This window comes from Callithrix jacchus, chromosome 2 (assembly GCF_049354715.1).
Source record: "Callithrix jacchus isolate 240 chromosome 2, calJac240_pri, whole genome shotgun sequence".
NCBI classification, from domain to species: Eukaryota; Metazoa; Chordata; class Mammalia; order Primates; family Cebidae; genus Callithrix; species Callithrix jacchus.
The window spans coordinates 202,400,716-202,412,106 of NC_133503.1; positions in this window are offsets into that span (position 1 = coordinate 202,400,716).

Consider the following 11,391-nt stretch of genomic DNA (forward strand, 5'->3'; position numbering starts at 1 on the left):
GGGGAGTTATCAAAGGTGTCTGTGGAGAAGCAGGACAGGATTTAGTGTGTCAGGATGATTACGAGACTGATCGAGGTCATATCTGCAGGATGGAAACACTATCAGCAAAAATGACTCTGCATTGCTGCTGGTGTTGATGGCACGGTGGGAATAGAGAGCGAGCCTGGAACTGAGAATCGCTTATCCCCACTGTCTGTGTGTGAGGGATGCCTCTGTCCCCTGGCACCAGGCACTTCTGTGGGTAGATGAGAAGGTGGTTGGCTCAGGGGCAGGAAAACATGATCCGGGCCCCACCAATGTTTCTTGGAAGCTGAGGAAGCACATGGGGTGGAAGAGTGGGGGGCGGTGAAAGAAGTTTAACTTGGTAGGACACTGAGAACCATTTCTCCTTGTCCTTTAAACAGAACAGCTCCAGCACTTTGGGAGGCCGAGGCGTGTGGATCACGAGGTCAAGAGATCGAGACCATCCTGGTCAACAAGGTGAAACCCTGTCTCTACTAAAAATACAAAAAATTAGCTGGGCATGGTGGCACGTGCCTGTAATCCCAGCTACTCAGGAGGCTGAGGCAGGAGAATCGCCTGAACCCAGGGGGGCGGAGGTTGCGGTGAGCCGAGATCTCGCCATTGCACTCCAGTCTGGGTAACGAGAGCGAAACTCCGTCTCAAAACAAACAAACAAACAACAAAACAGAACAGCTCCAATTTCCTTGTTCTACATATGGAATTTTCAGATAAGGTTTCATTTGAACAAAGTATTTTTCTTTGCCTAAATGAGAATTTGAAAAGTCGCTGAAGTTTAGGATTGTTAGAGTTCGGATTCTAATATGTTCCACTGATCTGATGGTGCAGCACCTCCAATTGTCTGAAATACAGCACGTCAGCACTCTCCGTCCAAGGGCACACTTGGCGGCCATCTGCACACGCGCAAAGTGTGGGCCCACATCCCTCACCGCAGAAATGTGAAGCATTTGTTTGAGTCTTTATGATATATAAAATGTTAAATTGAACAGAAATCTGCAGTGACAGAAATTAACAAGGAAAATAATAGTTTCCAGTACAGGTAATTACCACTGTTATTACTACTAATACTGATTAAAGTAGTTTATTTGCAAGGCTCTCCTTGGCATCAAAACATTCATGCTGCATCGCTAAGTGTGTGTGTAGTTATCTGAATAGTTTCTTCATGGGGGAGGACAAGTACTACTAAAAAGAAGGAGTGTTATTCTGTGTTATACCACAACACTCATGAGAGTCATGTACAGGAGGAATAATTTGAAATCCCAGGAACAAACAATGCTCCTCTCTCCATGGTTTCCATGCTAACTGCACACATGTACAATCGGAGCACAATAACCCACTGATTATCATCTGCCATACAGCTCAGACTCGACAGCAATGAAGAAGATTTTCTCGATGCCCCTGGAATCTTCACTTGGAAATACACTCTGCCGTGCTCCCAGTAGTCCAGCTGGTTTCATCTGTGTAGAGGAAGGATGGGAAGGTGCTCCTTGCTGCAGTTCCCTACATGATGGCATAGTCTAAAACTTCACTGGCTGGGGGCAGTGCCTCACCCCTGAAATCCCAGCACTTTGGGAGGCCGAGGAAGACGGATCCCCTGAGGTCAGGAGTTTGAGACCAGCCTGACCAACAGGGAGAAACCCCGTCTCTACTAAAAATACAAACACTTAGCCTGGCATGGTGGTGCATGCCTGTAATCCCAGATACTCAGGAGGCGGAGGCAGGAGAATTGCTTGAACCTGGGAGGCAGAGGTTGTAGTGAGCCCAGATTGTGTCATTGCACACCTGGGCAACAAGAGCGAAACTCCATCTACAAAACAAAACAAAACGAACAAACAAACAACCCCCCCTTCTTACAAACATTATTAGGGTTCTCTAAATAAACAGAGCCAATAGCGTGTATGCACACATACATACACACACACACACACACGCACACACACACACACATATATATATATATATATTTGTTATGATGAATTGATTCATGTGATTATGGAGGATAAGAAGTCTCACAATCTACTGGAGACCCAGAACAGGCAATGGTGTCTGTAGTCAGTTTCTGGGTAGCTTGCCCCTAACTGAACTATGTCACTATGTAACCAAGTTATGAAGTGAGTTAAATAAAAGAAGCTGCATTGAAACACTAGCTTTAACATTCTTCCCTCCACGATGACTTTAAGCCTCATCAGAAGGGAAATGATTTTGTAGAACTCTGCGTTTGTGTACGTTTATCTGTCCATGCCTGAGAATATCCATCGTCACAAGGATAAAACCCCTTTTTCTCCTGACTCATTCGCTAATAAGCTGAAACCCTGCAAGTTTGTAACACAAATTTATTTCAAGAATTTGATTATTATTTATGTTCAAAAAATTCTTTTTTGCCCCTTAAATGACATCTTTCCTTTTTTGGTGTTCAGCTAACCTATCAAAAGAAACCCCCCCTTCTTACAAACTGTTTTAGGGTTCTCTAAATAAACAGAGCCAATAGTGCGTATACACACATACACACACATATTTTTATATATATAAAACTTGTTATGATGAATTGATTCATGTGATTATGGAGAATAAGAAGTCTCACAATCTACTGGAGACCCAGAAAAGGCAATGGTGTAATTCTACACTGAGTTTAAAGGTCTGAGAACCAGGAGAGTCCATGGTGCAAGTCCTAGTTCACGGGCAGGAGACGATCTATGTCTCAGTTCCAGCAGGCAGGCAGGAAGCAAAAGGACTGATTGTTTTTCTCTATGGGTTTGCTGTTTCCAGACCCTGAGAGGATTGGATGACACCTGCCTTCTTGGGGCGGCGGGAGCGGGGGCAACAATGCGCACCATTGACTCTCATGATGATCCCCCCTAAAACACGCCTCCAGGCACACGCAGAAGTAACGTTTAATCTGGGCGCCCGTGGCCCAGCAAAGCTGACACGCTAAAGGGAACATCACCCCGCCTGACACTGGAAACGTGCATGTGCGAAAGTTTCCAAGGGCTCCATTCCCATCTGTTCTACTTTCTTGCCCAGACGAATCACCCTCCACCCCTCCCCTCCGCACCTCCCATCACTCACCTGAGTGAACGCTGTGTCCTGCACCCAGGAGCCTGGTTTACTTCCCCTTGTACGCGCTGCCTACGGCCGTTCACTGTGATCTGCCAAGTCTGTCTCAAAAGCATCTTTGAAATCATGTGCATCCATCCCCAGTCCAGGCCTTTAGAATTGTCTATCTGGGTCATTACCGGGACCTCGAGTAATCATTGTTCTTATCACTCTCTTATCCTCTGGTGCACTGGTCATCTGGCCACCAGTATTACTTTTATTTAATTACTCTGCTAAACAGCCTGAGTTTCATCTTCACAAGACGGTGAAGACTTTATCTCCCTACCTCTCACATGTCTTCATCTTCATGGTTTAAATGCATCTAGTGAAGCCTGAGGAATTAGCAACTGTGGATCTTTCTCCTTGTCTCCTAGAAAGTTTATTTTCATGTCATCTGGTGTTTTCTTCAGATGAGAGGCCTGTTCATGGTGAAATGTGTGGTTGGCATCTGCCCAGATCTCTTGTTTATTACTATGTATTGCTTTCACTTTTCCAACCCATAATTCTCAGCCCAGAATTGTCTTCTGCTTTCTAAACCCATCTTGTATTCCTTGGTTTTCAAAATCCGAGTGGGAAGTCCACCTATTGTCCTAGGTTGTGAAACTTCAGAATCCCTCAGAAATCATGTTAAAATTCCTGAACCTTGCTCAGAGATACTCTGATTCATTAGGTGTGGGATTGGTTCCAACATCTGAATTTTAAATAAGCACATGAAGTGATTGGGATTCACGGGACTGAAAGAACACATTCCATGAAATGCGGTGCTCAAAGCACAGTTTGATTCTGCAGCCCAAAGGACCTCATTCCATTCTGCTGCAGACCTCTAAGTCGAGCTTTGGCTCCTGGCCCTGACACCCACCGTTACTGATCCAACCCCTTCTAAGGAGTTCTTCTGTCTCCCTGGTCACTCCTTCTCCATCTCACTTTCCCATAATTTCTTCTTTGCCTACCTTCTAACTTCCATGCTCTCATACATTCTGTTTTTTCCCTCTCCTCAGCCCATGCACCCTCCTCGGAAAATCTTGTTCACACCCTGGGGATCCCAAGATGTGAATAAGTTGTCCATTTCTGTCTTCTTCCCCATCCATTTATTCAAAGGTTACTTATTGGACACCTTTATGTTCCTGGCAGTGGAGCAGCTCTGGAGATAAAGGGTAAATGGAGAACAGGGAAGGATGTGGTCCTGCTCTCCCGGAGATTTCAGGCCCTTTGTGACGGTACAAATAGCACCCCAATGCTTCTTTCCTTGAGCTCCCATTACTGGGATGAGCATACATTCCATTTTGACTGGGACAGTCCCAATGTATGCTTTCGTCCCAACGTCTCTCTGGTTACCATATTTTATTTTTTAGAGTTTCCTGGGTTAGACAATGAATTATATGGTCACCCTACATGGTAGCATTCTTTTACTTAAACGGACCTCATCAACAAACTGGGTTATTGTCACTATCCCCTAAAAGATCTCTCTGCCTTCAATCTGTCCCATTTTCAGGTACCTTCCATTCTACTTCAACGGAGCACTTTGTGCATGATAAACTGACCAAATTATTCAAGATAAGAGTTATCAAGTTGTTCTTGTCTAGAAAGTAAGTCCAACATTCTAAGCAAGACATAAACAATTCCAGATTGTTGGTGTGGATTCTGTCCACTTTTCTGACCTATCTCCAGTCTATTCTAGGGAAGTCCTTTTCCAGCTGGGCTGCCAGCACACAGCTTCTGGCACCTCCTGCCATCCGTGCTCCTCCCTCTTTTCACCTGAAGGTCATGCTGCCCCTCCCAGCCACATGGGCTTTGCCCCTGGCCCACCTTCAGTTACAAGGACCTCCTTCCCCATACCCCACGGAGTTTCTGAGGTAAAATGCTGCCCTCTTGCAGGAGGCCTGGGAACACAAGATGTTTGGCTGCAGCTCGGGTTCTTTCTCTAAACAATGTTTGGCTTGTTTTTTCATGTCAGCGCAGATAGATCTTTACCATGTTTTCTTTCCTTTTCTTTTCTTCTTTTTTTTTTTTTTTTTTTTTTTTCAGATGGAGTCTCACTCTGTCACCAGCAGGCTGGAGTGCAGTGGCACGATCTCGGCTCACTGCAACCTCCACCTCCTGAGTTCAAGCAATTCTCATGCCTCAGCCTCCTACATAGCTAGGATTACAGACATGTGCCACCACACTCAACTAATTTTTATATTTTTACTAGAGATGGTGTTTCACCATGTTGGTAAGGATGGTCAATCTCTTGACCTTGTGATCCGTCTGCCTTGGCCTCCCAAGGTATTTACCATGTTTTAAAAACTGTTGCTTAGGATGGCAGGGCATGAATGTGCCATAGTTTATCTAATTACCTGAATCATAAAGGACATTCAAATGGTTTCTAATTAGGAGTGACTGTGCGTGGTGTTGCAGGAGCTGGCCGTGCACACACCTTTTTGTGTCTCTGGGTGAGAGTCGCTCTAGGGTGTCTGCTTTTAAGGCTTCTGGTTTGGGAGAGTTTTCATATGCCTTCTTCGTGACTGTCCAGGGGTGAGCTCACCTGAGGTCTTGGGGGGATGAACCTCCCGGGGATGGAAGCTCCTACTGTGGGAACCATTGGCCCTGTGGGGCAGAAACTACACTGCAGCACTTCCAATGAGTTGTCCACCCTTCAAGTCTCTCTCACTCCCCTGGGAAAGCCTGGCAATGTGTGAAGGGCACAGGGGCCAAGGGGGAACCTCTGGGAAGCCTCTCCTGGGAAAAAGGGGACAAGCACATGGCATTTTCTGAGGATGGTGGGATTCTTGCTGCTGCCATTGGTCTCCTGGGCTAGCCCCATAGAGATCATAGCTGAACACCAAGGCAACAGGAGTCAGTGTGTGCAATGGACAATCTGCTGCATGTCTAAAGGCCCTGGCCCACAGGCCATTCTGTGCGGGGGCCTCTGTGGGAGGCATAGCTCAAGGGACTGTGCACAGGCAGCATGAAGGAGACTTGGCCAAGGAGGAGTCACTGACATGCCCTCGGGGCCACTGGAGACTGGCTGGTAGGAAGGCAGAGGCTGTGTAGTTTGGAAAGGTGGAGGCTGGGAGACTGTGCCTAACAGAGAGGGGCCATGGACCTGGCACTCAGTGCCCACGATGGACTGAATCAGTATAGTAAGACCCCATCTCTCTCTCTCTTTCTCTCTCTCTCTCTAGATAGATACATAGATAGAGATATAGATTAGATAGATAGATACTAATAAAGAGAGATCTATTTATCTATCATCTATCTATCATGTATCTATCTATCTATCTATCTATCTATCTATCTATCTATCTATCTATCTATCTGTATATAGATAGAAAGAGATGGGCTCTTACTCTGTTGACCAGGTTGGTCTTGAACTCCTGGCCTCAAAGGATTCTCCTATCTCAGCCTCCCAAAGTGCTGAAAATAAAGGCATGAGCCACCATGCCCGCCCTATCAAAGACAATTGTATTTAGTCTCTTCTTGCACTGCTATAAAGAAATATCTGAGACTGGGTAATTTATAATCAAAAAGACGCTTACCTGGCTCATGGTTCCACAGTCTGTAGAGGAAGCATAAGGTTGGCATCTGCCTGGGTTCTGAGAAGCCCTCAGGAAACTTACAGTCATGGCAGAAGGTGAAGGGAATGCAGGCAGGTCACATGACCAGAGCAGGAGTGAGAAGAGTAAGGGGCAGGTGCCACACATGCTTAATCAACCAGATTCCATAATAACTCACTCACTACTACCACAAGAAAGCACCAAGGGGATGACCTAGACCCTTCTTGAGAACTTTGCACCCGTGATGTAATGACCTCCCAGCAGGCCCCACTTCCGACATTGAAGATTATAATTTGGCACAGGGTTTGGGTGGGAACACAAATCCAAACCATATCATCAATGAATGAGAACGCTACTTTTGTTTGCAGAATAGGTGTCCTCCATTTTGCGTCTCTCAGTACCTGTGGAGTGACCAGCAGAGAGGTGTGGAGGAAGTGTTAGTTACCTTGATTACCCGTGGCCACTTGCTTAAAGAGTCAGTTTTGGGGCAAAACAATATGACATCACTAGAGCTGATTTGAGAGCATGCAGTCTTTACCACGTGGCCGCTTGCTTGTTTAATGACTTTGTGCCACAATGTGATTGCATTTCCTTCCAGAATCTTTAGTGAGATTGGAAATGGAATGGGATTGGGGCAAATAAAACACCAAGGATGAAAAATTATGGCTGCAGATACAGCATCCTTTTCACGGAAAGTTGGTGAGGACGCCTGACACCATCGATTTCCTCCCGCTTGTCCCGACTCAAGTTGGCCCTGGCCTCAGCCATGACATAAGACCAGCCATCCAGTCTGGAAATCTCACTACTGAATAAATTAGGTACATCATGGGACATATTCTTTAATGCTAAAACACTGAAGAAGGTGAAGTATGTATTACCTTCGTCCAGATTTCTTTGCGGTTGGCACATATCCTTCTGAGTCTTATTTGAAAATTCATGGAGTCCCATACTCTAGAATTCTTCTTTCAAGATGGATAGTTACCTGATATTTTTATTTCCTCTGCTCACAAAACACCATCAATAAATAAAAAAGCAAAAAGGTGAAATGGTTTCTGTTTCTAGTTCTCCCACTTCCTGTGTTTGACCTTTGGAGTAAGATGATTCTGGAGACACGGGGTCTTTCAGGTGTGTCTAAGGGCAGCGGTACCCAGAGCATATTCAGTAAGTTAGGAGGCCAGACCCAGAGGAGAAGACCTAACCACAACGGGAACCCATGTGGAAAGTCAGCCTGTCGGTAACACCACTAACACCACCAGTAAACAGGAAATGTAGCAGGGCTTTACAAACACTCAAATAATGTGGACTAATTTTTTTTAAATTACCTTTATGTCTGTTGAAAATTTAAAACCTCAATGGCTTCCCACTGTGGGTTTTTTGCCCCAGTTGTGTGTGTAAGTTGTCAAGGGCACACACAGCTTTCCTTAAGCAAATGTTACATAACAGATCAAAAGATTGTCACTGGACAAATATTTATCAAGTGAGGACCACAAGCGTGGCGTAGGCCTGGGCCTTGGATGCAGCATTCAGGATGCTCAGGGGCTCAAGTGTGAAATTGGAACAGCCTGTTCACTGACATTGGGGCTTCCGAATTCCCTGAGATGAGCTCTGGCAGGCAGAGCGCCCTGTATGGAGCAGCTACTTTATGAAAGATTGCCAGAGGTAGGGCTGGTTCTGTGAGCGTCCTTGAGATCCGCCAGCCTTTTGCAGAGCTCCCAGAGCTGTTGTGTGGATGGCCAGGACCTAGCTTGGTCTCTGCCATGGCCAGAGGCCCAGATGTGTCTGCTTATGAGGTCTGGACTGCCTGGTTGAGAGAACCTGTGAGGCCGCTGTGTCCCTGTGCTTCCCACACACAATCAGCAACACCGTGGTGCCAGAGGACGCCGCAGCTCAGGACCCTCAGGGGCAAAGAAGCAAGGGGCTGGGATCCTTGTCCTGCAGCTGCTATCACAAATCAGCACGAGCTACGTGGCCTGGAGGAAGAGGCATCAGCTGTCATGCTTCTGGAGGTCAGAATCTGAAATCATGCTGTCGGCAGGGCGGCACCCTCTCGGGAAGCTCAAGGGGAGGGTCCTTCTCTTCAAGGTTCCAGTGGCTCCCAGTGTCCCTGAACTCGTGGCCTCATCAATATACTTTTTCACCTCCTCGTCCTGTGGCTTTCTTTGTGTATGTCTTTTCTGTTTCTTCCAAGGACACATACTAGATTAAGGGTCATCCAGATAATACATAATAATTTGTTCACATTGAGATTCTCAAGTTAGTTACTTCGAAGAGTCTTTTTCCAAGTGAGGTCACATCCGCAGGTTCCAGGGCTTGGGCTGTGGATGTATCTTTAAGGGCCAGCATTAAATCCACAGCAGGGCTTACCACATGGGCCTTCTAGCGCTTATTGGGTAAGGTCTTTGGCGAACTCACAGTGAATGAGCACATGAAGAGAGGACCTTTTTCCAAGACCCATGCAGACCACAGCCTGAGGAGAGGGGAGAAAGGGAGGGCACCCTGGGTTTCCTCGCGGTGATGTGAAGACGGTCGGAGTGAGGCCCCAGGTGCTTATTTATGGGACACACACTAAAATCATGGCTCTTCCTCAGGAAAGTGGCAGGAGCTCCTGTCAGTCCCACACGACGGGGTGGGACCAGCCCCTGACATCCTGAGCTCCAGGTGTCCGGCAGTTTCTTCCCTCTGCCTCTTCCTAGTGAAACTCCGTGATTTTAGAGTGTGCTCCATAAATGAGCACATCCTCCTATTTTTCCAAATGCTCCATGCATACAGAGACTGGGAGGGACGTTTTCTTTTACCTCTTTGCTCACCTGTTATGATCTTAATGAGCTTAACCCTCTCCCCGCTTTCCTTTCCACACTGGAAATCACCTTTTATCCTTGCAGATCATCCTAGAATTCAGTGTTCAGACTGGGGAACTGAAAGATGCCTTTTGATGTGTCCTTTTAGTCCAGCACTGATTTAATGCTGTCCGAATCACAATGAATCAAATTAAAGACAGCAAAACTGCCAGATTTTAATGGAGTTTAATTAAAGCTACCCTCATTAAAGACAGGAGAGGAAAGCTCCTTCTTCAGTTGCTGTTGCAGCTTAAGAGTTCTCAAAGTTTCTGTAGTTACACTCCACGTTTCTTGATCCAGGAACTCTGAGGTACATTCAAGTAACTTTCAGGCTTCTGCCAAGACAGGTGCTCTGTCATCCATCAGATGTGCTAGACGTCATCCATCAGAGCCCACTGGATGATGGAGGTCTAAACTGATAGCCAGATGCAGTGACATATATTGGCAGACAGGACCAGGATGTCCAGAAGTGAGGTGATTGGCCACCTTCTTCCTGCCGCAGCACAGGTTGACCCAGCGTCCCTGATGAAGCTGCTCCCCAGCTGCCTGTCCCCTCCACCTTTTCTGGGTGGTCCCATCATCAGGGAAGCCCCGCCTGCCTGTGATGCACAGACCATGGCCTCTGTGTTTTCAACCTTCCGGCTTCCTGACTGCAGACGTGCAAGCACCCTCTTTCTGCTTTCCTGAGGCATTGACAACAAGCACCGTGATCAGCCGAGTCTCCAGCACCCAGGACCCTGCACAGATCGTGCTGCTGAGTCAGGGCACCACCACCAGATGAGAGGGGACAGGAAAGGACGCCGTCCCCTGCAGGCAGATTCTGCAGACAGTGTCTGTGTTCCGGGTGCCTACCCAGCTGTCAGCGTCTTTACTCAACAAGGGATGTCCGCAGCCGCCCCAGTGGAACTAGTTCTCCTTCCTGGGCTCTTCACTGAATGTTAGATCTCTATTGCAATGCTGCCAGGTCTGTGCTGTAGTCAGTTTCCAGAAGTGTGATTGTGTCAGTCTGGATTCGTTCATCTATAAGCAATAATATATCGGACTAATTGACTAATCAAGGCTCAAACAGGAAAGTACCTCCACTGCCTGACGTGAGACGCCGGAGGGGTGCAGTTCAGAAGTGGGGGTGGGACCTCTCTGGTGTCCTGTCCTCTCAGACCCTCTTTATTTTCCTTCTCTGCCATCCTCAGATTGTTGGAGTTGCCTCATGGCTTGAAGATAGCTGTCACAGATCCAGACATCACATCCTCACACAAACTCATTCAAACAGGGAGAAAGATGGGCAGAAGAAAAGGGCTTTGCTTATATCTGATAAAACACTCCTTTCTAAGAATCTTCCAGCAGAGCTTGTCCCCAGGGCTGGGTGTGGTGGCCCTGGCTGTGGTCACACATTCCTAGCCTCTTCTGGGAACGTGGTGGGCATCTCTTCTTCACCCATTTGAGGTTGGATGTGGCCACATGATACTTGGAGCACTGAAATGCAAGCTGAGAAGCACTCATCAATTCCAGCAGTAGCTGTTGGGGCTGGTGTACCAGCAGCGGGTACCCTTTCCTCTGCCCTGATGATCTGGAAGCTTGTGTTCAGAGGAGACCTCTACCAGCTGGACACTTGCCTATGAGGGTGAGCAGAGGACCCTGTGCTCTTAGAGGGACACAGGATATGAACCAGAAAGGAACCTTTGCTCTGTGAAGTCACTGTAAGCCCAGGGCTCCTGGTCACTGCAGTGGAGGATATCCCATCCAGACTCATTCTCCCCATATCTGACTCAATACACCAGCCTGCCTTTGAGAAGGGCACAGAGACAGAGTGGGCACCTCAGGGGACTGCCTGACTCTCTTCTCCACAATCACACGCCCAGGGCAGAGACAATGCCTTCTCTTTCTGCCATACTTTGTGCTCAGCA